This window comes from Crocodylus siamensis, chromosome 1, assembly GCF_052110815.1.
Source record: "Crocodylus siamensis isolate JL-2025a chromosome 1, ASM5211081v1, whole genome shotgun sequence".
Taxonomy (NCBI): domain Eukaryota; kingdom Metazoa; phylum Chordata; order Crocodylia; family Crocodylidae; genus Crocodylus; species Crocodylus siamensis.
The window spans coordinates 413,269,746-413,295,351 of NC_143395.1; the positions used below are offsets into that span (position 1 = coordinate 413,269,746).

At 48.1% G+C, this 25,606-nt stretch overlaps 1 protein-coding gene across 4 annotated transcripts in view; it reads left to right on the top strand.

Moving 5' to 3' along the window:
• Positions 1-4,431: 4,431 nt before the first annotated feature.
• The window catches only part of GDPD4 (glycerophosphodiester phosphodiesterase domain containing 4), a 72,142-nt gene continuing 50,967 nt past the window's right edge, over positions 4,432-25,606 (top strand). Inside the window, exons 1-3 of one of the 4 annotated variants that reach the window (XM_090030723.1) lie at positions 4,433-4,613; positions 21,146-21,225; positions 22,874-22,935. The gene's annotated coding sequence lies outside the window, so the exon portion shown is untranslated. Of the gene's footprint in view, positions 4,614-21,145; positions 21,226-22,873; positions 22,936-25,606 lie in introns of all 4 variants that reach the window. The other 3 variants (XM_090030724.1, XM_090030722.1, XM_090030725.1) reach the window with 3 other exon arrangements.

A 25,606-nucleotide genomic window follows, 5' to 3' on the forward strand; every position in this document is an offset into this window, starting at 1 on the left:
GGGCCTGGAGCATTCTGTGACTGTGCATTGGCAGGAAGTGGAAGTACAGCAGCGTGAGAGCCTCCATCAGTGGGGCAAGGCAGGTGTCCTGTCTTGGTGGAAGAAGATGGACCTTCTGGTAGGATGCAACGCCTCCGTTTTGCACTGTGCCAGTGCTGCAGTGTCACCTACTCTAGTCCAAATGCAAACCCGGGGACTCCCAGACTCTTGTTGGAGTTCAAGGCTGGACGGCTGCGAGGATCGTGGCACAGCCCATTCCACGTGCCCTCCTGTGAGCACTGATAACCTAAGACAGCACTTGGTTTTATGGCCTCATCAACTGAAGGGCCCAATTCTCAGCTGGAGTCAGCACCGTACCTAGACTCCTGGTGACCCCAGGCAAACTTTTAGTAACGGGCTCCCCTTCACCAGAGATAATGATGATGATGATAATAATAAAAATTATCGTTTTCAGGCCCCCTTTCTTTCCGGGCCTGGTTCACCCATGCCTGTGTCCGGCCTGGTTGGAGTAAAGTGGTGTAGCTGCGTTGAGATCTGTGCAGCGGTGCTGACCAATGCCAGCGGAGGCCTGGATCTGGTTTATGAAGCCAAGAAGTTCAGTTCATTTCCTGGTTGGAAAGGGTTTATGAGCTTCTAGAGTTACCAAATGGTGGTTTATCTCTGATTTTTAGCTCTGAGATAAACCAGTGACCTCTGATCTGAAGATACAGAGAAGTTGGAAGAGCCTCCACCCATAGCACATGTGAATCACAAGCGCAGACCAACGCTCGAGAGTCTTTTCACACTTCCCTCCTGCACCCAGAGAAAGGATGAAACGGAGGATGCCCAATGACAAGGGTGGTGTAAGGAGAGAATAGGGATTTTTTGAGCTTCTGTTTTCGTTGTCAGTTTAAATCTGGGTTTTCTTCTTTTCACAGCTTCTGGCCTCTCAGCCTGGTGGTGAGGACTGCCAGGACGTTTTGCACACGTGGCGTGTGTTAGAGTCATCATGGAGCACTGTTTCACCCACCACCAGCACAGCCCACACCGCCACTGCGCTGTTCACACGTTTGCCTGAAAAGCAGCTGGTCCATCCTGAGCCTGGGAAGAGCAGCAGCGATGCCGCTTGCAAGGAAGAAATAATCCAAAGCGTTGGCTGAACTGTTACTTAGGCCCGTGCCAGAGGCATTTCAGTGCTTGTCTTCAAAGGCAGCCAGGAGCTTGTGGTCCTCTTGGACTTCTCCCTGCATCAATGGCAAGAAATGCTCCCTGCTTTCTGTGGCTGCCTAGAAATGACCTGGGCCTCCAGCCACGTGTTCAGTCCCTCCAGGTGCGACTGCAGATAGCTCCCAGGCTTATCCCAAAGCGACCTACCAAGAAACTGAGCCTAGCCTGGCTCCCAAGCCCACTGAGATGACCGGTGACACATTGCCCCCCTGCTCTGTGGTCTGCCTGCTCCTTTCCAGGCTTAAATGAAAGTCCCAGTTCTCCGAGGCACATAACAGGTATGGGCAGCAAAGACCACCTCTCTGCTGGGGACCCTCCAGGACAGCAGAGCTCAGCAGGGCTGCTCCAGTTAGGTGGGAGAAGGGCATTTTTAATAGCTTGGCCCTGTCTGCGGAGGGAGTCAAACACCTGGGAATGGCCCCCAACAGCATTTGGGTCTCAATGCAAGGTGATTTCCCTTTTCTTGGTAAGGCGATCTGATGCTATGGTGATGGGCACAGAGTAAAAAAAGGCCAGTGGTAGAAAAGGATCGCCCAAGCGATGGTGCCTTCATGAAGGAGCTTGGGGAGATAGGGGGCGAAGAACTAAAAAGGTGGGAAAAGAGGAGGAAAGAGAAAACACCCACAGCCCTTTGTCCCGTCCCTGGGGAGGTGGGGAGGATGGAGCTGCTAGCACGGTGCTCGGTGTTTGTGCATGACGCTCGGAGGGTGCTGAGCCATGTTTAGAAATGGGTCCTTAATCCACAGGGCAGGACTCTGAATCTGGCTAGAGCCGCCAATGCCAGGCCAAGCCCATCCCTGGTATAACCCCATTGATGGCACCAAGGATGAACATGGCCTGTGGGTGCTCCCTTGCCTTGCTCCTCCTTGGCTGCTGTATCTTCTCTTTGGGAAGGGCAGTCCTGCTCGGCTCTGGGTCTGCCTCCTCCCACATGCGCGTAGCAGCGACAGCCAGGGGCGTTTGCTCCGTGTGGCGGTGTACCACTTCTTCAGCAGAAATGTCAGATCCAGCTTAAAAGTGACCTAAATAAGGGCCTGTTTTTGCCCCCTGGCGGTGTATGAAAAATGGCCTGGAATCCAGCTTTTCAAACACCCCGCTTGTGTTTTTTCTTTAATTAAATTCCAGAGATTTCTGGAAAATTCAGACTGTTAAAGTACCCGTATGAGCATCACTGGCCATTAGGGCTCATTTATAGCCACTGAGTCCTCAACTCTGGCCTTCTGCAAAGCACAGGCCATCCCATTTCATCCTGCGGAGGAGCCTAATGCCTTCTGGCCAAAGCCCAGCTAGAAAGACATCCTTTCTCCATTGCAAGTTTGCCTTCTTGTTGCTTTTGCTGATGTGCTTGCTCTCCAGTGATCCCTGGGGACTGAAAGGGCCGAACAGGCTGGAGTTACTCTAGTTATCATCTCTCCACTGGTCCCTGTCAATATGGGGTGTTTGGATTTAGTTTTTAGGCAAACCAAAGCAAAAAACGCCCCCAAAGCCTTCGGTGACAGACCAGGGAGTGTATGTAAGTGCCAATGAAGAATCTGGGTTTATTCCTTCCAGCCCAGTAATGGTTTGATTTGATGTATTGTATTTTTAAACAAGAGCACCCGCACCTGCTAGAGGAAATGTCTCTTGTTGCTCTTGCAATTTCATCACAAATTCTGACCACCCTAAATTGACGTTTTCCTGCTCTGTCTATCAGGGTCCAAGGAAATGACGGTAACACAAGCGGTGCTATTCAGATTCCACACACCATGATCCCGTAATAGGTGGGTGTTCCTGCTCAAACCGTCACCAATTAAAAAACAAACCCCCACACAATTCCCCAGTTATTTACTATCCACAGTGGGGAATGTACCTTATCTCAGATAGAATATATTCTAAGTATTAGCAAATGCATCCTTTTTACTTGATACTGCTACCGCTTGTGTTACTGTCACTGGGTTTCAGAGCGAACATCCTGTTGAGAGAAGTGGTGGTAGCTCACACCTCTGAGTCACCATTTCAGTTTGGCAGCGATTGCAACTGGCTGTATTTAGGAGGTTGTCTTTATAATCGGAAAAGCACAGGTAGCTGCTATTCTTTATCTTTTAAATGCTGGAAGCCTAATTTCTGTAGACCTGGCTGAATCTGCCAGGGGCTGGACTAGATAACCTCGGGAGGTCCCTTCCAGCCCTCCTTCTCTGTGATTCTAGCTCTCCAGTTGGTGCCACTTGTCTCAGACTGAGGTTGCTCCATCTTTGGGTGAAGAGGGGAGAAATCGGTGTTTGCGAGTGCGTCTACACGAGATGCTAACTGTGCAGTAGCCTAATAACACTGCACGGCAGCATGCTGGGCAAAACTCGTGCTAATGCACTACTGCACAGGAGAATTTGCTTACTTTGCAGTAAGCGTCACTCAATAGCTGTGCGCCAGTGTTACTGTGCAGTAGTGCACATTACTGCTCATGGATTTAGTACTTGGTTAAACAAATACTAAACTTAATGCGCAGTAACTACGGTGCATTAATGAACGTGTAGATATGCCCTGTGACAACAAGGACAAACACACTGCACAATTAATGTTTCTAAAGCTGTGCTCTGGAGGAGCAGGGTCAGAGGTCTTTAGACCCTCGGGGAGTGAAGAGGGGGAGTGAAGAGGTCTAAGAGGAAGTGCTGGGTAGGGGCTGCATGGCTTTCTAGTCTGAGACCCTTCCCAAGCATCTGTCCCAAAGGCCATGGCAGGCTCACACTCCCAAACCACTCATTGTGGGTTACAAACCTCAAAGACACAAATTGTTTTTGTTTCGCTGCCTTTTCCCTCCCCAGGCTCCTTCTTGACAGGCTTTCAGTATTAGAGCTGAAAACGTGAAAAAACGGTAAACATTTATGTTCTGTTCCTAAAATTGAGAATGATGTCTTCTCAACCGGCAGCTTAAAAAAGAAGGATGAGGTTTTGCCAGGGAATATTTATGATCAGGTTGTATTAAGATCAGCAGGGATGTCTCTTCCCCTCCCCTCTCCCAAATCTTCTTTAGATGAGTTCCTCCTACAGCGTGCTTTTGGAGGGCTCCTTCTGCCAGGGTTTTAATGCCAATCTTTTCACGTGCGGTGGGGCGGAGGGATGAATCAAACTTCAGTTCTGATGTGTCGTTTCCCCCCCCGCCTTCCCTTAGAGCCAGACTGAAAGCAGCTGCTCATGTTGGATAGGTTTGTTGCATTGTGTTTTAATTTCCAGCCTTTTTGGACCAAATTTATTGAAATCTCTCCCCAGTGACTCCTCCCTCTGGGGGAGGGGTTCCTCCATCAGCATCTCTTTTAATACTTTGTGAAAGACAGCGGGGCCACCATTCACTGACAGGAGAGTGGCAGGGAAAGGTCGCGGCAATTCAAAATCAGCAGAAGAAAATAAACCTCCTCCATGTGCTCAAAGACAAGGTGAGTTAGCGCGTTCCTTATGGCTGTCGCGATGCTGTCTGTGCTGGACTGAATGCAGACACCGATGCTCTTTCTTGCCTGTCCTAACACTTGGGCTGGGAGGGAGTTTCTTCTGATTGCTTTTCCTCCCACTGTGCCCTCCTTTCTCTTCTTTACACTTCTGGAGCACGTTGGACGCGATCCGACAGCGGAGTGACCTGCCTCCCGCATGAGCTGCGACAAGAAACAATGCTTAAAGGTCCAGAGAGTGGAAAGAACTGGTTATGAAGCTTCAGCTGGAGAGTGAATGGGAGATTTGATAGTAGCTTCAAGCTGCCGAACAGTCCCGGTGAGATCGGAGGCAGCCAAACCTGTTGAGAAAAGAAAGGTCTGATAACTGGCAGAAGTGAGGCGGGGGGGGCGACACTTTCTTATTCAGATTGCAACGGGGTGGTTAGTGGCAGAGAGCTTGTAGAGAGCCTTTATAATGCTGGGGATAAAAGACTGTTTCCATAGTAAGGAAAAGAAAAGAGAGAGAGAGAGCAAGTGAGCAAGAGAGAGCAAAGTGTCTCCCTTTCTCTCTGCCTGCCTAGCATGTGAGGGGAGTGTTGGATGCAGGAATAAAAAGCCCGTGAAAGACTCGCATCTGCGAGTGCTGTAAATTGTGGGTATATAAAAGCAGAAGCCGGCACGTGAAGCTGAACAACGCAATGTAACTTTTTCTTCCTGCATGAAATGGGTGCTCCCAAGGTTCGGATGCACAAGTCTACCTTTCGAGTGGATGCCTGGGATGTAAAAAAAGTCTGGGCCAAATAGTGCTTTCCATTTCACAGGGGTAAACCCGGAGGATGAGTGATTTCAGAGGAGCGGTATCTGGTTTAGACCTCTGCCACTGGCAACCGGATTCAGCCCTGGATTTAATTTTCTTTCTACCGTCAAAACAGGAAGGCTTAATTTAAGGGCATAAGTAAAACATGCAAATAGATGACATGCTTCTTGCCTGGGAAAGTGAATCTTTATTTAGGATGACCCCCCTCGGAGGGTGTAGGTCAGGGGAGCTTCATGAGACCTAAGGCCGATTGCACCAGTTTGGCTCCGGCTCTGTATTTCTAGCTGCGGCTGCCCTTGCTCTTCAGGCTCAGACTTCGCCAGCCTGCCTGCCATCCCTCCTTCCCCTCAAAGACATTGCCATGAGGTGTAAGGCTCTTGAATGGGAGGATTCAAGGGAACAGAAATAAGTTGTGCACAGCAAAATTTCATCAGCCAAAAGCTTTGCAAGGGAAAAATGGAGTTGTCAAAGCCTCTAACAGAAGCAGCTTGTTCAAACGCAGTCAGAAATCAAAGTAAAGGTGGCATCGAAATAAGCACATCCTTTCAGTTTTTCCCGTTGCCAAATCTAAGCATGGCCTAGTCGTTTGGAGAGGTGCAGAAACAGCCTGTTCGTTGTTGGCCAGTTTTGTGGTGTCCTTGTGTCTGATATAAGGATTTATTCCCCTGGAAACTTTGATTTCTAAATCCACTGGCTTTAGGTGGAGCCTTAAGCCCTGGTTACTTGAACTGCTAAACGGTCTTTACCTTGACCGTCCTTTATGTGAAGTTTAAAGGTGAACCGGACACTCAACCTCGTATTAGCGTAAAACGGGGCAGTCTGAGGAGCCCATGTGAGGAGCGCGTCCCAGAGAGCCGGGTGTGCTGGGTGGTAAGGAGGCAGGAGTCACCTTCTCTCCATCGTCTTTTCAGCTCCTTGCAAACTCCATCTTAAGATGGATATTTATTTGCTTTGCCTCAGTCTCAGGATGTCTCTCTTCCCCCTGCCTGAGTTACTTGTGTAGCTGAGGGCCAGAACTTGGTCCTGCACAAAGTCACAGTGAAAGGGCTAAGGCAAGGCTGGGGAGGATAAAACTTCTCTGGTTTTAGCTTCGGCTGATCCTTGCAGGTCCCTTTCTTCCTGCTCACGTTGCCCAGATCCAGCCCTGCTCCATGGTGCTTTGTGGGTTGACCTCGGCATGGCACCAAAGACCTGGAGGGTTGTGTGTCTACTGCAGGAGGAGGAAGGGGAAAAACACAGCAGGTTTGGATGCTTGTCTGCTGCTGTTGGCCTCTTACACGATGCTTTGTCTATAGTACATTTGCTTGGTGTCAGGCCCTACAGCAGATCCCCGGGGGCTCTCCTAGCCCTGCAGTGATGGGCTGCAGTGTGTACTTCCAGCCCAAGGCAGGGGTGGGAGAAGCCAGGGCTTGGTCCTCAGACACCATTTGAGCTGGGCATTGGTCCAATGCAGTGTGCCAAGGCCCAGCCTAGAGACTCTTAATAGGGGGCCATAAGTGATCATCCCCCACATTTGATGATCAGTGAGGTCCTAAAGCTTCCTCCTGTGCCGATGCAGGGACCTGGCCTGGGGATGGGAGCAAGACCCTGTCTACTGCTCTACTCTTGATATCTAGTGTAGGAGGCTGGGCCTGTCTCCGCAGCTCCATCATCTGTCAGTGTTTGCAGTACTTGTCTTGCCCAGCACCGGGCAGGTTTTGCACTAGCAATTTGCACAGAATCCAAGGATGAGACTCTGGCCATGACCCCAACAAACAGCAACTCAGGCCAAAGGCTACAGGTTGGCTCTAGGCTGGTACCAGGTCTGACTTGCCTGAAATTGCAGTCCGAGCTGTACGGCAAACTAGATGCCGCTGGGGAATCATAGGAATGGAAGGGATCTTACGGGGTATCTAGTCCAAGCCCCTACCCAGCAGCCTGATGCATTAATCCTCAACCATCCAGGCAGACAGGTCCTGAAAACTGCAGTGAGAGCGATTTCATGTCTTACCTGGGTGGATGGGAGCAGAAGTGTCATAGCCGAATCCCAGTGACATCATGACAGAAGCTCATGATGTCAGTGAGAGGCAGTAAATTGCTCACTGCCTCAGTTCCTGTCTCTGCGGTGGGGATGTTAATGGGTCCTTCCTCCCATCCTTTGCCCTTTCTATGTGGACTGTAAAGCCTTTCATCCCTCCCGTGTTGGTACGGTGCCTCCAGCAGCAGGGCTGTGATCTGCGGTGCAGCCCTTCTGGTTTTACATTTGTAGCATAATAATAATAATTAGGGACCATTCACCTTCTTCGTGATGGCAGGAAGCAACATTATCTGTTAAGAGTGTTTTAAGTGGCTGTTTATCATCCAGCTTGCCCTGGAAAGTCTCCAGAAGGTGGGAATTAAAGAGGCTTTCTGAAAATCTGGTGGGGAGGAGGAATTGGCAGGAGCAATTTTTTTTTGGAAAGACCATTTATTTCTTAAAATGCACTTGATATCACATGAACCTTTGCTTTAATATTTGTTTTAATTGCTTCTTGTCTGAAAATAGAAACTCAATCCTTTAATGAGGGTTATGTAGGGTCAAGACTGCTTTCACACATGTCTCTGCTCTGCTTAGAAATTTTTCAAGCTCTGTGAAAGGACAAAGTCCAAATCTTACCGAGGGCGCTTGCCAGTCAAACCAGCCCATTTTCCCTACCACCAACCCCTTCATACAGCCCTACTGGCAGTATAAGCCCCAGCCATGCTTCAACCCTCCCACCCATCTTTCTTCCTTGATCTATATCCTACCACAGTAGCCTACCTGTAGCCACTGACATTAGTAGCCATTTCTTGGGTTCACGGTCAAGGGGTCTATGCAAAGAGTTGGCACAATCTCCTAGCCTCCCATGTTAATCCAAGTCCCACAGCCACTTGCAGGTGCCAAGCTGAGGAATAAAGGTGTAAGGTTTGGGCCTATGGCGCCATTTAGGGCTGTCTTGTGGGTCATGGATTCAAATCAAGTGGGCAGTACTAGCTTCTCCCATACATTTTTTCCATCTGAATTTTATAGTGCATTTAACTGTGCTCTGCCCATCTCTCCCTGGTGGATTCCAGACCCTACGGGACCCCTCTTCCACTCGAAGAGCGGGGAAGCTCGCTGCCATCACGGGATGAATTAAAATGGGATGCTTGGCATTGCCTGGGGTGCACCCACAGAGCTCTGCTATCTTCCCTTTATGGGGCAGTCCTATCCCTTCCTGTCCCATAGCACATCCCCTATAGATCCACTTTCTGTGGGGTTTGGGATAAGTGGAGCAGGTTGCCTTTGGAAAGTGAGGTGTTGCTGATGGGCTGGAATAAAGCGAAGATTGTACCTTGCAGTTAAGAGGGGTTTTAACATAGATCCAGGAAGTGTCAGACCATGAAGGTGCCCAGGGGATCATCACTAAGGCAGAACCCATTTTCTCTATGCGGCAGTGACTTTGCGGGCTGGACGAGGCTGCGCTGATTCCAAACTTACGAGTGCACAACATTTACAAAGACTCGAGATGTGGGTTTAAGCCTGTGAGAGGCTTATATAGCTTAATACCCAACAGTGCCCAAGTAGCCATATTTTACCAGCTGAATGTGGATCAGAACTGGATAAGGTCATTTTCTCAGCAGGTGTAAATCCAACTAGTCAGCAGAGCTGGGCAGACTTATACCTGCTAGGGATCCGTTGCCTCGGATGCAGTCGGGCACATTGCTGGATCTTTCCATGCTTGTTGTGAGTGGAAGAAAGAAGCGTGTGAAAATCCAGGCAGGGTTAGATGGGAGAGACTGGGGAGCAGAGCAGAAGGAGCGGGAAAAGGAGGGGTGAAGAATAAACCATGGACACGACCGGGTGGGAAGACCAGCAGTCACCGACCCTTCTCCCACGCTCATCTATGTGCTGTTTTTTAATTACTGGTGCAGCTGATGTGCAAGCACAGATGGTGAAGGCCAAACCCCCAGTGGGTGGGAATGGGGGCAGCTGCCTAGCAGTCCATGCAGCTAAGCCGTTTTCCACTAGCTGGAGAGCTGATCCCAAGGTCTCTGGGGAGGAGGTGTGAAGTCTTAGGGCATTCACCATCCTGGGCCCCTGGCAAATGTTTTGGAGCATGGGGTTTGATGGAATACAGCAGCTTTCAAGTTTCTGTAGCTACCGTGCACACATCAGCCCCATCTTGCATCTGATCCATGCAGACAGTCCCCTTTACAAATGCAGAGCTGGGCTTCAACAGCCAGTAGACTAGAATTAGATATTAATTCTCACTGCTCCCCCTTCTAGCCTAGTCTACTGGAGGAAGTGAAAAAGGTTCAACCTCACATCCTAATAATATATGAATACCTCACCTCCCATAGGATAAAGATTGACAGTTATTGGGTCCTGTGCCTGAGATCTCATCCATGAGCGTGGACCTGTTAGGTCTCTACACAGCCCAGGTGTGTCCATGTTCAGAGGTTATGGGGGAGCTTGGCTGGACAAGTTGGGTCTGGGGAGCAGTCTGGGGCGTGTAAGGAGATTGTCCACTCCCCTCTGCACTAACATTTCCGTTGTGCCTCACGTTTTCAGAGCAAACCTTCATGACTGCAGGCAGGGCCAAATGGAGCCCTGCAAGGCCAGGGGGTACAATCTGCGCACCTCCTTGCTATGTGACCAAGCCCTCCATGCTCCTGGTAGCCATCCCTCTGGCTCAGTGACATGGAGTGGGGGAACCCATGCTGCTTTCTGTGATGCGAGAGGCAGGGGGACAAAGAGCAGCTGTCTAGAGTTCATGGGAACCACAAGGCAGACCAAGAAACCAAGCTGGGACGTTGCTGAGTCGCCCGCAGTAGGATTTATCACCCTGCTTGTGCCCTGCGGGAGCTTTATTCTGCCTCCTGTGAGCACAGCATGGATGCTGCAGGTGCGTTCTGCATCTCCCTGGCCCACTCTCACATACGAGGGGCTCCCCAGCAACAGCCGCATCGGTCAGTGGGGGCCTCTGAAACCTCTTCTACAACAAACACAGTGAGCCTGAGCTGGGCCTCAGCTCGATGACAGCACTGTAAGCCAGGAGCATCTCCATGGCCATTGATGAAAGGATACTGGCTGACAGAGGTGGGGACTGGGCTTGCTACAGTCTGCCCCAGCTGCTGAGTAAATGGCACCCCTGTGTAATTCCACCGACGTCTGTGAGCCTGATCTGTATTGTGCTTCCCCTGGATTGGAGCCTGATAGGGGTAACTGCCCTGTTTACCCCAGAGAGCAGAGTTGGGTCTGTAGATTGCAGTAGTCGCTCTAGGGCTGTATTTGGCTTGGGGGCTCTGTAGAGCTGACAATACTTGGTGAGGTATTGCCATGCTGTCCCAGCTTAGGTCTGCTCCAGTGCGAGAGTCTGAATACTGGAAAAAGTGATCCAGATCAAGGATTGGGCAGCTGCGTGCGTCCATTTGCCTTCCTAAAGTTTTCTGTTACAGCTGCCAAAGTCTCTTCCTTTCAAGTCTCAATCCACCCTGTTTATCTGGCCCGTTACCACTGTAGCTGAGCCACTCCTGCTCCTTATCCTGCATTTTAATGTCACAGCTCTGCCTCTCTCCTTGCAGGTCACCTTGAGGAAGTCACTGCCTCAGTTTGCCCATCTGTAGAATGGGAATTCTGATGACGCCAACCTCCTTTGCTTTGAGATCTGGTGGTGGGATGTGCTCCAGGAGAGCAGGGGGTGGGATCCTCACAGCCCTTTGGGGAATGAGGGCCCAGGGTGCTTTACTTTCCCTAAGCCACCTGAAGTCTGACACAGAGACTTGGCTGCAGGTCTCCTGCATCTAATGCCCCCTGTGCTGGACAAGCCATTCTCCTTTCCTGTGCCCGGGTGATCGGCTTCTCAGACAGCCCACGACCCAAGTAGCCTCGTGGTACTTCTTCGTGCCATGCTTTTCAGAGACCTTCTAAGGCACAAGCTGCATTTGGGCACTGACTCTTCCTCAAAATCGGGGGGTGTCAGTGGTTGAGCTGCAGTTGCTGCCTGGCAGAACATCTCTCCCGATCTTCCAGTGGCTGCAAGGCCACGTGGGGTATTGGCTTATTGGTTTAACTACATAAATAATCACGAATGACCTTGGGTCACTTGTGAGTCTTCAGCATAGCAACCTGGTTTTTCTCTGTGTGGAGCATGTTAATGATTGTTGTGGCTGCAGGTATTTATAAGGTGCTTATCACTGGGGGGTGGGTATGGCGACAGTGCTGGAGGTGCTTTGCCCAGGACTTTGGAGCAGGCTTGGGGGTCTAGGTGCTCTGCTATAAAAAAGGGTGGGTCAGAGGGACACTGTGAGCATTTTCCTTTCTCCTCCCCTGAAAAGCTAAGGAGCCCTGAATGCATGTGCAAAGATACAGTGCTAACAGGGAGCAGATAAGCAGAGTGGATAAGGGCTTCAGAGGCAATCTCTGCAATGGGAAGCTGGGAAAGCAAAGTGATGCTGTGTGCGGCAAGCAGACGCCTTTCACAAGCAATTAATTGCTGCTGGCTTGTAGTGTGCACCTGATCATGGATTTTCACCTGGACCTTACACGGTGAAAGTTCAGCTCTGCCCTTTTATGGCTCATAACTTATCTCCCCTTCTGGGTTATCTATGAAGCAGCACTCTGCCATGGGCAATCAATCAGGGCAGGTGTAATTTTAGTTCATGTCCTTCCTTGTCTCCTTCAGCTTTGCTGCTGAAAATAATGAACGCAAGGAGTTAATAATTTAGGATACAGGGGATAATTTCATGGCCCATAGCATGCACATCTCTACCTAGGCTTCCAGAAGATTAAAAATTCTTTAGCAAAAATGAGTCCTGCAGACTTATTTTACTTCCTGCGGCGGTCTGGAAGAGACCTTGGAAATAAAAATCCCATGCTCTATATTCTTTTTGGATGCCAAAATATTAGGGTTTCTTGGCTGTACCAGCCACACTTTTCCCTTCTCTTTCTGTTGTGCACCAGTCTCCTGGCTCCACAACCAATCCAGTGCTTGGTTTCCACCGTAGAAGTGGCTGCGTTTCCACTACGGTTTGCATGTGACGCTTGTGAAATGCTCTGGGATCCCTTTTGAGGTGGCAGGGACTATAAATACAAACAGCTTCTTTTTGCGCTATCCTCCAGGGGGGATCATTAGCCATTTGAAATGCCGGCACACAACTGACCAGTCTGCCAGCTGCCCACCCACACAGTTCCTGGTATAATCTCCTTAAGCCAGCCCAAAAATATGACTGCTAATGTAGCAGGTGCAGTTAAAAATGGAGATGGGGCAGGGCAGTAACAAAGTCAGGGTGCAGCACAGGACTCCCGCCGGCCTCCCTAAGAAATGGCAGGTTTGTGTGCCCTGGCTTATGTTTGCCTGGAGAAAGGGATTATCGCCTCGGCAGCTAAGCCCTGCTTTCAAGGGCACCGATGCTGATGGAGCGTTTCCCTGGCTTCTGTTGTTGTCAAGGGTACTTGGGGAGCGGAAAGCTTTGCTTCCACATAGCGGGGCCGCTTTGCAGGAAGCACCAACGAAACCTTTAAGGGTGTACTTTTTCCACATGGCATACAGCAAAGGCTCAGCAGAATTCAAGGAGGGGCTGAAGTGCAAGAATATTCAGAGTTAGGATGGGTGTGTGTGCGCGTGAGATGGTGTGTGTGCAGGGGGAGCTCCAGGGGGCTGCACTGCTCCATCATCTGTCAGTGTTTGCAGTATTTGTCTCCTCTTTCCACCCAAAATTTGAAACGAGCTACACGGCAGTGGCAGCAGCATGTCTAGCCAGGCAGTGCTGCAGGAGTCAATTAACTCTGAGGCTCATTTTAATCTACCTGATTCTTCCAAACTTTTCATCCTACCTTCTTTTCTTGTTAAGGCTCTTGCTGTTCCACCAATCAAGCCATCCTTTGTTCTGCAATTCTGCTGTCTGTTAGCTGCTCCTGGTAATGAAGCTCCTAGTTCACAGTCCTGCAGATTGTTTTTAACTCATTTTAATGACATTATATTTGTTTTTGCTTCAAACTTAAACTGAATAATCCAGCCCTGGGCCCCTGCTATGTTAGTAAAGCTTCTAGTTTCTTTTTAACAGAACAGAAACGTGTTGTTTTTATATGTGAAGATGTACCTCACCATCTGCACCCCTGTTTTCAAATTCTGGCTCTGTCCCTGTGTGTGTTTGTGTGGTTTTTGGAAGGTATATAAGCCTCAAGGCTTCTGGGATCCAGTTTACCTTGAGTTATTGGAAGTTGGGAGGAAATTTCCCAGTGCTAGGCACTGCTGATGATGACATACCAGAGAAGATGGACACTTTTCTGATCCAGTCTGGTGATTTTTTTCTGCCAGCAAAAGTTCATACTTAAGGAAGAGTCATTCTGCACCTTGCACTTCTTGTCCCTACATTTATAAGCCTTATTATAAGAGCTGTAATAGAAACCCATCAGCCAATCAGAGTGTAGCTAGGTTAAAGAAAGGGAGCAAGACTTGCTTTGCTAATTTTCTAATTATAGCTAAGCTAAAACGGACAAATTATTCAGATACGCATATGTAGTGCAGCCCCCTATTTAAAATGCACGGGACTGAGATGGCAGCACATTGATACCCGACTCCTGGTATCACGGGGCTTTGTTCTGAGCATACTGAAGCACCGTGCTGCATGGTCCATGGGGAGAACAAGGTTGTCTATGTTGCCCTTAATGTGACTGAAATACTTGCAACTCTGCATTAAACAACAAAAATCAGACTTCATGTTTCAGGGGTCAAGAACTTTATTTCCACCTCCCTTGATGCATAATCAGTTAGAGCTGTTCTGAGTTTCTTGCCTCCCTTTGGGACATCTGGATTCTGCACAGCTGGGAAGACTGGGCACCAGCGAGGCAGGTCGGCGTGCTGAGCTGGTGCTGCAAACTCTCTATCCCAGATGTCTCAATGGCAGATCTCGTGCTCATGTCTAGGCTCACCTGTGTTTCCCTAGGACAGATTGGTAAGGACAGGGCAGGGTGACTGCTGCTTCTCTGCAGCATGGAGTACAGCTCACTTCTGGGGTCACCTGGGCATCTCTTAATGAATCAATTCCCTACCATTGCCTCGTGTATTTGGGGGTATCTCAGTCTCTCCTGTTCCCTGCCCATAGTACACACGTTACTGTGCTGAGACTGAAATGCTTTATTGTAATGGGTCGTCTGGATCATGGTCTCAGCCTCATTGAAGTGTCACCCAGTGCTTGTGAAATAAAGAGGATTGGAGCAGATGATCTAATAGTCCCACCTGGTCTTAAAACATTGTAAATTGGTAGCAGCCATGATGTACCTGCAGGCACTGACTTGTGCAAGGGAGAGGCTATTGTCACAACTCGTGAGGCCCATCACTGTGTGTGGGAAGCAGAGACCCAGCACTGATGCCCTGGTAAATTTTGGTAGAAGAAAGTGGAGGCAATGACTAGCTGAGATGTCTGTGGGGACTGAAGGCAGAACCTCTGGATTGAAAAGCCGGAGCCTCTATTTCTGCTCACGCAAAGGGCCGCAGCCCAGACGTTTAAGATATAGGCACTTCCTCTTACTGAAATCAATAGGTATTAGGCCTCTAATTATTAGATATGTTTCATTCGCACATGCAGACGCACAGAAGTTTAGGGCTGGAAGGGACCTTGTGAGATCATCGGGTCCAGCCCCCTGCTCTGGGCAGGAAAGACACACCTTAATGATGTTCAGCTATGATTAGTAGAGCTATGATTAGCAGAGAATATTACAGTTAAATTCTGCTTAACTTGTAACTTCAACTGCAGACATACATGTGTAGCAGGCCTTGCACCAGCTAATCAGAGTGTAGCTGGGTTAAAGAAAGGGAGCAAGACTTGCTTTGCTAATTTGCTAATGAAACTCAAATTAACTTGTAACTTCAACTGTCTATGTACATATGTACCAGGCCTTGTATATATGGCTTCCTGGTTCAAGTGAGTGTCTTTTCTACTTCATTCTTCCTCCTTTAGGCAACATGCTCAGTTTCCGTCTCTGAAGTTTGTACCATTGTTACAGTGAATACCTTTTAAAAGTCTGATTCAGGTCTTTCATTTTGGAGGTTGTAGCAGCTAAAGACCTTCCATAGTCACACCACTAGAAGGGGACAAAGACTTAAACTCAGCCAAGGTGGGAAATGCAGGGATGACAACAGGCTGTGTCCTTCACATAGGGGTAGGGAGAGGGTTAGGGACTTACTATTTCCTGTGTTCTCCAATGCCCCTAGAAGCAGTGTGGCCAGCCTGGTAGTCAGGTCTCTCTCCTCTATAAGGAGGTTCTTGTCTGGCAGACAAATGCTCCCTGGGCTCACACTGAAGGTGACCAAATGGCCTTTGATAAACATGAAATTTGGCAACTTTTGGCTTTTTGAAACATTTGCAAGCCACCCCCATTGCTTGCAATGGCACTCCATGACACTGGTAGAGTATCTCTCGAGGAACCTTGTGGGTAGGAGATATACAGTGCATGTGCCAAAAAGGTGGTATACACAGCAACAGTAAATGCCTAAGTGAAGTATGAGGTGGGCTAGGCAACACTCATGCAATGGTAAAGAACTGGAAAGTGGTGTGAATAAGAAGTCAGATTTGCCAAAGAAGCAAGGCAAACACAGGTTATTTAAAAGCGTCGATGTAGCCGATAGCAACAGACAGCCGAGAAACTTGGACACTCGCAAAGGACTCAGAAAAAAACCCATAAGCATTTGAGACAATGTGCTATACAAGGATATTGAATGTTTCCTGGACCCCCCCAAAATATCCATTAAAGAGATACTTGATAAGACTGGGACCAAACCTGAATTCATGCAAATGGTGAAAAAGAAGAAACTGGAATATGGGCACATCCCAAGAACGGAGGGAGATGGCTTAGATGAGGATATCAGTGGAGGTTGTGTGCCGGGGAGAGAAAGAGGAGTCAGTCAATTTAAATTACATATAAACCCAGTGGTGAACTGACAAAGGACAGAGACAACTGGAGAGCATTTGTCCATGGTGTTGCTAACACCTTTCCTAAGGCTGGCACTTGATACGCCGTGGAGATTAGCTTTTTCCACAGATGGATACACGCCTTCCACCACGACCGCCCGGTGCTTGGGTGAGACCAGCTCAAGAAGGAAGAGCAGGTGGCTGAAGACGAACCCGAACAAGACAGAAGTTAAACTGAAGAAAGGCCTTTGAAATGTTCCCAGCCACTGCGCGGTCCTCTTTCGTGGAAGATACCCACCTGCTGCAAGGTCAGGTCCATTGAGGACTGTTTCTAGATTCATGACTGATGCTCATCTGTCCCATAGCCACTTCCGTGAACAACACTTTCTGGCATCTCTGGTGCGTGAGGAGGCTGGATCCTTTCCTGACATCTCTCGATGAGCCATATCTTCCCCTCCCATCTGGAAGGCAGCATCTCTGGGCATGAAGCCATCCGTGGTTGGGAGAACTCCAACTAGTGCAGAAAGCTTTCGTGTGTCTCCTTAGCAACACAAGCCGCTCACACCTCACCTCCACACAATGCCCCGGCTTTCCACATATCGAATGCAACGGGAGATTTCGGCCCTTTGCTTTGTGCGGCTTAATGGCCCGAGCCCAGCACATCCAAAAGTTCATCCCTACAGATCTGGCAGGGGCTACTTGGCTGCTTTGTGGCAAGGGAACTTAGTAAAATGGGGGCAAAGAGAGCCTGTGCGGGAGACGGAGCATTCCCAGGCACTGCTCCAAGCACATGGAAAGCACTTCCCTAGGACCTAGGAGCCATTATGAACCTTGCAGCACACTAGTCCAAGCGCCAGGAGCAAGTCTATGACCCTTGAAAGCCCAGAGCGGCTACCAGTTTTCCTCGGCTACCAGTTTTCCTCTCCTAATTCTTCACTATACACGCATGCTTTCCCAGATTTCTTTTCGAACATGAATACAAGGACTTGAATTCAGCTGAATCAAGCCAAAACCCACACACTCATGAAAGACTTTTTTTTTTAGGCTGGTATTCATCATCGCCTGTATTGAAAACATTTGTTTTCCTCTTAGTGCACATGGAGGGAAATCTGCATAGTTTAGCCATGTTGGATACTTTCCCCAAGGTGATGATTTTTCTTTGCTGCCAATGCCCAAAGCTGAAACCATTTATGCACATTTTTCTCAACTGCTGAGTGCCTTAGCTCATATCCTGTCCTGCCCAGTGTTTGTTGCTGTGGGCTGCAGTGTGCTTTGGCGTCAAAGGCCATGACCGATATTAAAAAGAAGGCACAATGTGATCTGATACTTGATCCTGACAATCAAAACAGCAGAGCTTCTTCCGGTTGTGTGGCATAGCTTAGCGATGGGGGCTGCACTGAAACCCCCTGGTCTTGGCACCCTTAAAGATGGATGAACAATTCTCTGTCTTTCTAAAGGCCAGACTAAATCCCAGGCCTGGACACTGAGCCTGGCAGGACAGATGTGGCTTACACCTCTGGCCAAGGTTGTTCAACCTGCTGACTTTGGTTGTCCGTGTTCCTGGGTGCCCAAGTGGGGACAGCCTAGAAAACCCTCACCTTCTGGAAATCAGCACCTTTTAATGTGTGTCCAGATGGGTACTCTTGGCTTGCCTCCACCATGATGATATCAAATCCCCGTCCCGAGGGAGCCTGAGCACATCTTGCCCCTGCTTCAAACCCAAGTGTTTATGAGTAAAGCTGCTCTAGGCTTGTCCCTGGGGCTGCTCTTTGGCTTGTCACAGACTGAGAGTGCGTGAGCTGGCAGAGAGAGGCACCCAGAGCAGCCTCCCTGCCATGCTGCCAGGTTTAATGTGTGCCCATGGGTGTATAGGGGTGGGAGGTGTTTCAGCCTCTCTGTGCTGCCATGCTCTGCTGCCACGGTATAGAGAAACCCATAGCATTTACTAGTCACTTTAGGAAACATTTGTGAAGCCCCAAGTTCACACGGCACAGGGGCTGACTAGTAAGTGTGCAATGCAAAAGAAATTTGGAAAGAAGAGGCAGGGGGAAGACAAGTGGGTGACAAAGTTTCATGTGGCTTCAGACTTTTGAATGAGCTTTTCACACCGTTCTGGTCAAAAGACCCAGCTCCCAGCCCTGGCCTCACCTCAGACTTCACCTTGCAGTGGGTCCATTAACCTTATGAGCGTGGCTGTGCCCTGGACAAAACCATTTTTGTCTTGCTGAACACGCATTCAAAATCCTACATGTATTTTAAGTGTGGGTTCTGACCATTGTTGGCTATTAAAGGCCACCTTCCTTGCCCCCATCTAACCCCCCACCATGTTTTGCAGGGTTTGGGGCATTGATCCTGGTTTCTTGGCCTTCATTTGGGAAATTACCATCTTCTCATCTTAAGGTGTCCCCACTAGTTTCTATTGTACTATTCTTTAGTGCTCTCCTCATCTTTCATCATGTTCCTCCTCATCTGCTGTCTTCTCATCTGTCTCTCATGGCTACGACTGGCCTCAGGGTGGTCAGTCTATCAACTAGCATCACACACTCGGACTATATGTATCTCTACTGTATCTCTACCCATATTTTGTGACACCCAGCACAATCTGACAATGAAATATTGGGAGAGCCATGAAATCATATCTGTGTTTGAAATCAGGATGGAAAGAATGCCCGAGGAAGATGGGCATTTCTAGTTCAATCCCCCTGCACTGTAGGGAGGGGGATTATGCCTGGATACCTTGTGGGAAAGGATCGCTTACTCCAGTCTTTGCACCTCTCAGTGTTAATCCATATGAACCCCAAAGAGAAAGAACAAACCTAGTGTAAGTATGTCCCAAATTTTGGCACTGTACCAAGAATTTCAGGCCTTGGTCTCGACTGGTGCAACTACTGCAGGCATTAGAGCTGCAGGAACTGACCCGTTGCATCCTTTCCGATCCCCAAATTAAAACCATTTCCACCCAGGCTAACAACTTTGCTGTCCATGAGACGTAGCATGAAGCTCTGAAAGGAGGAGGGGTAATGAGCGGCAGTCTAGGCTTGGGAATACTGGTCCTCACTGCCTTGTCTCGGTGTGAAGGATCCCTGTGAAGACACCTTCAAGTCATACCCAGGAGCTGTGTCCACTCTGGGGCTGCATTTGCATGTACGAGGCAGTAGGATTTTGAAGGGCACCTCCCTCGGGTCTTAGTGATGGGCTCAAAAGCCATGCCGTGTTGATTGTTTTGCTGGGAGCTGGGGGGGAACGTGTCTCTCCCTCCTGATCCCGGCACAGAACGACTCCTAGCCCATCAGATCAGCCAGCTTTGGGTTACCTGAAGAGCTGGGATCAGAAGTCCTAGCAATAAGGCATCAGTGCTCTGTTAACAGGGTGGCTAAATTCAGCCCTCCTTCACACCCACCCAGCTGATGAAGCTGATGGCTTTGACACATAGTTTTGTAGGGAAAGGAGCCTGGTTTTGCTTGTCTGGGCCTCCACTGCCAGGAAACGCCCAGTCCAAGCTGGGTGGTTTAATAAAGATCCTCCATTTCCCACAGCAAAGTTATGCATCTTTCTATTCATCACTCAGCTTCCAACAGTGGGAAACCAGCAGTCCAGTTAAAAAACCTGCAGTTAAAGGGATTCTTATCTGCCAGAAAACACAGTGTTTCTTTGCAAGGCAAAGTCCTGAGGTCTCCCGGTGAACATCGAGAGGCGCGTGCTGTGCCTTTCCTCTTTCATGCCACGGTTCCAGGCCAGCCCTAAGTTTTTTGCAAACACCCCCTGGCCCTAGAAAAATTCTAGTTTGGGTCTGAACCTGGAACCCAGCTCTGCAACTCGGGCCTCTCGCTACCCCTCAGTGACAGCTGAACCGTGCTGATGCCTTCATTATGTACAAGGGGTTGTACTCCCTCTCCAATTGAGGGAGTTATTGGCAGGGTAGTGTGCTGTGGAGGGACACAACAGCCCAGCAGCCACCTCTGTCCCCTATAGAGTCAGGTCCAGTCAATTAATTACTTAACAGTATATACATCTCTTATTACAACAAAACCATTAAAGGGTAAGGACATAGATTATATATATATGTACACATTTACAAAACAACAAACCCTATACAATATATATATAAATTTTATATATATATATATATATATATATATATATATACATGCACACACACACATCCCCAATTATTATTCAAAAATACAGATGAACGCTAGAACAACCCAGAACAAAGGCTATTGATCAGGTAACCTTGTAACTCTATAAATATACAAGCTATTACTTCGAATTATTCACATAAACTATAGGGCACAGTCTACAAATATAACCAGCAATCCTTAGACTACCTGGGTACCCTCCAGGGCAGGGGCCCCACTCCCAAGGTACCACTACAGGAGAGGAGGTGAGGGAAAGAAAAGGAGGAGGCCCCAAAGACTCCTAACCACCCCCCCGCTCATCCCTCTATGGGATTTTTGCCTGAAGAAAGAGTAAATGCTGCAGGTTTCAGCTGTGGCTGCAGTTAAAATACTTTAGACCCATCTGAAGCCATTTCTCTTCTTTATTCATTCCACAAAGGGGCTGTGCGATCCACTCATGTGATAGTCTCTCTAATCGTTCTCTGAGAGCGATTGCACAGAAAGAGGGAAGTTAAAGGGCTGATCATTTGAATAGGCAGAACCGGACCTCGGTGGCTCTTGCATGGCTTTGTAGTCTTATCCAGAAAGAGACTGGCCAAGTTGGGTCTGTGGGTGGGGGAATGTGTGGAGAACTGAGCTGCAGTTTGTTAGAAGTGGCATTGCTGAGCTTTCTTCCTTTTTTTTTTTTTTAAATTTCCTGGCTTTCTTCCTAGCCGGCTTCAGTCTGCAATCACTTCTCATACCAGCAGACAGGGCTAGAGGCTGTTGTGATGCCAGCTCCATGGACTGCAAGGTCTGTTACTCGCTCCCATTTTTCTTTCGTTCAATGGGGACTTGACGCTTTCCATTATGAGACAAAGAATAAAGGCTTGCCAGTGAGACAGGCCAGTGGCTCTGAGGGAGGGTCTTCCCTCCATCTCTTTAGAGCAAGGGAGAGAGATTTACTGAGAGAGCTGACAGCCGTGGCGTGGGACAGCACAGCCTCCATATGCTTCCCAAGAGCCTATGACCGCACTTGCTTAACGGTGAAGTGCGCACAGTTTTCACTTCCCCCCTGGGGAGGGCAGAGATCACTTCTCTCTGATGGGATGAAAGGGTGGGGGAGGCTCACATGCTCCTTTCTTATGGTTACAGAGAGTCTTTGCTATGCCCCAGCCTCTCAAATGAGGGTAGCTAAGGTTTGGCACCTGGCTCCCTGTTTACAGGTGGCCTCCAAGTGCCGTGTGCCCCAGTAGGAAACCCAGCCAGTCTGCACATTGAGCCATCTTAGGTGGGACTTGCACAAACTCTCAGCATTGGCCTCATAAGTCAGTGGAGAGACTTTTTCCATAGAGGCATCTCACTTGAAACACCCCGTTTCATCAGTCTGGGCCTTTATTTGCCTCATTTCTTTAAAAGCAGTTGGCTATGCTAGGTCCCAGTTCAGCAAGACAACACCAGTAAGGATTATTTACATGCTTAATTTTAACTGCATGCCCAGTTGCTTTCCTAAATTAGAGCTAAGGATGGAAGTAGCTATATTTAACTATTGCACTTCATAGATTTAACATAATAAACGAAAATCTAGCTGGTGGACAAGCATCTAGCTGGGCCGTCTGACCCCAGTGCTCTAGCCGGATTTGATGACCTACTGAGGTCCCTTCCGACCCTAATATCCCTTGCCCTGGGTTAATGGTATTTGAATTCATATTTATCTTTTCCCTACAACTTCTCTGAAGCAAGTAGTGTGCAGCCATGATAGGAGGTGGGATGTTGGGCTACAACTGACTACTGCTTCCTTCTGGAGGAAAATGAATTTTTGCTATTTTATCTTATAGCTTCCTGGTCATTTGCTCTAGCTGGCTGACCTTACACCCATTAGTTTGGGTTTAAATCATTTCACTTCCCATTCTCCTGCCTTCACAGGCTTAATTTTTAGTCTTGTCAAAGCCTACACACTTGCTGATTAAAGCTTCATCTAATGCAGATCAGTTGATCTGAATATGTGCTATAAAAATGTTCCCCTGGAAGTCCCCCTTCCTATTTCGTTCCCACTGGGCACATCCACATGTGCATTTTGCTACGCAGTAGATTAATTTGCTGGGCAGTAGAGCATCACCATCTACATGTGCATGGCAATTAGGCTGGTGTAGAATAATTTACTGCACTGTTGGATAGTCCCATCAGAAACAAGTACTATCCAACAATGGAGTAAATTATTGTGCTTAAACGCACGTGTAGACGGTGATGTCTGGATCAATTTACTCGTGTTCAAACTGCACGACACTTTATTTAGTTACATTAATTGTACATATGGGCACATCCACTGTGTGCTATTAATTGATTCAATATTATTTAATCGGCTCCAAGAAGGATAAAAATCATGGAAATTCCAAGTAAATATTCCACTTTAAAAATGGCACCTTACAAACCTTAACTCAGCCCTGTATCTCTTTCTCTAGGAAAGCCCAAACACAGGAGATGAATCTGCAGAGCAGCCATTGGATAGATAGAGCCTAATGTGGTGAGTAGCTTCAATAAACGTCGCCCTTATCTTCATTTCCATGAACTTCTTTATCACTGGCTGAATGACCCTCTGTTCATGAATTGGACATCTTGGCAGGATCAGTCAAATAATATTGAGTCAATTAATAGTGCATAGATAATAGCTGGCTTCTGGATGCGTTGCAAGTTCTAGTGGCTTGGTGAGAATAAGGGTTAAGTAGGCTGTTGCTGTTGTGACATCATTTGAGATTGGGGGCTGCTTGTAAACCAGGACAGGCTATCAACTTGAATGTGAAACAAGAAATCATCCACAGCTTGGATTGTGTTAAGTATGGTCTCAAAAGAGACTCTGCATTTTTATTACCTGGACTAGCTTTTATAACCTCTATGCTTCTCAATGAGTTAACTGCTTTGTTATCCCTTTTGATGTCTTCTGCTGACCTCTCTCAGCAGTGCCCTTGCCTTTCCTTCCATTTTCCCTATCCTTTGACCATATGGTCCTATAACCATATACCTATTTATTTAGTACCTCTGCCCTCTGTGAGTCCATTCATAGCATCTGATGAGGTAAGTGACAGCCTACAAAAGCTCATGCCTCTGTGAATGAGTTAGTCTATAACTCATAACTATGAGGGCACAATGGGTGGCATGACATGGGTGGTTTGGCAGACTAACATGGATTACTGCCTTTTTTTTCTTATGTCATTGGGCTGGACCAGGGCTCCATTGTAAGCAAATAAAAAGATAATCTCTGTCCCAAAAAGTTTTTGATCTAGGATTCTGATAGAGCATCTCAGGTGAATAAATAGGTGGGCATGGGGACAGGGGGTCAGGTAACAGTAAATACAGGCATGGTATCAGAAGCCTTCATTTTACAGCTGCACCTGGTGGCTAGTTGGACCAGTACATGCTTTTACCAGTGAGAGAGACAACAAATCCTATCCATAAAGACCACAGTAGATTTGCTTTGCATTGTTGCAGCAAAATACTGTAAGTACTACTGCCTTCTCCAGTCTACCCTGAAATATCAGGGCAAGAAAGACTTTTGCATCTCTGTAGGGCTATGCAAACAGTACTGTTTTGTTTTGACTTCTGTTTTACCCTTTCGACGTGTTTCATTTCAAATTTTGTTTAGTTTTGAAACCACTGTTGCATTTTGTTTTGTTGAAACTGTTTCGCTGTTTCGATGCTGTTTTGACGTTTCACCCATAGGCTATAATGGGGAAGCATGAAACTGCCTATAACTTTGTCAGTTCTTGTCTGATTCAGATGAAACTTGCAGGGATGGTAGCCCCTTCTGAGGCCATGAAGTCTGCCAGCTTTCAAGGAGGTAGGCACAGGGGTTTCTTGAAAACTGCACCTCAAACTGCTGACAAGCAAAACTCAGGACATGGGTGACACTGTGTGTGTTAAGGCGGAGTGGGGTGAAACCTGCAGGGATAGTATCCCCTGCTGAGGCCACAAAGACTGCCAGCTTTCAAGGAGATAGGTGCTGGGGTTTCTGGGAAACTGCACCTCAGGTTTCTGACAAGCAAAACTCAGGACATGGGTGGCAGAAAGCAGGGCAGTTCAAGCAATGCTGCCTTTTATGCTGTTTTTCCATCCCTCCCCCAGACCTTCCCACCTCTTCCTCTTCCCTCTCCTTACTTTCTGTTTCCCTGCAGGCAAGCCTGGCTTGGGCTTCAAAACTCAAAATGTTTCAAAACTTTTGAAATGTTTCGGCTACCCTCGTTTCATTTCAAGGCTGTTTCGAAGCCCTTCATTTCATTTTGATTTCGTTGTTTCAAGCTCAAAATGAGTCAAAACAGGACTGAAATGAAACACCCGGCAAAATTTCGCACAGCCCTGCTAGCTAGGGTCCTGCCACAGACAGCTGTGTAGTATCGCAGACCAGCATTATACAGTGAGATGCAATGTAACAAAGTTGAAATTCTTTGCCTTTCAGTTGTTTTTAAAGGTCTCAGCCCTGTTGCACCAGCCACTGGTCACTTATATAATCAAGACACAGCCTCTGCCCCAAAGAGCCTCCATCCTAAGGTGAAACAGTAGGTGGCTAGATTTACAGGAAGCAATGAAACCTCAGTGACTTGGGATCACCCTGTCTGAGCTTGCAAGATGTCAAAGGATTAGGCCCCTGTTGACCTGGATCACATTCCAGAAATGGCACTGTCCCCTGCTGTTATGCATGAAACCCAAAGCCAACTCTAGAGGGAAGCCATGCCAGTACATTGCAGATAGGACCTCTTAACACCCTTCTTTGCAGTCAAAATACCTCAATATAAGTTATAGGCACATAAAACAGATTCCATGGGTAAACGTTGGGTGATCCTGTGCTTAACCATGTTTTCTATTATGTTCCAAATTTAATGCAATTCCCACATTGAAAGAGTGAGTGGTGACAGTGTGGTTCTAATGACCATATCCTCTTATAGAGCCACTTCTTGCTTTGTTAATAGGATTATGATGATGGTGGGCGCGTCTACACGTGAAATTAATCTGATGCAATAAACTCTGGCTTAGTGTGCGCTGGAGTTTATTGCTTTCAGGTGCCGCGGTTGCACATGCTCCCAGGACCGCAGCATGTTGAGCTAGGCAGGAGCAGCCCCAGGCTGGCAGACTGACATTGTGGCTCCCCTGCCAACCAGGGCTGTGCTGCCCTGGAGGGGCTGGCTGGGGCATGAGGGCTCTCC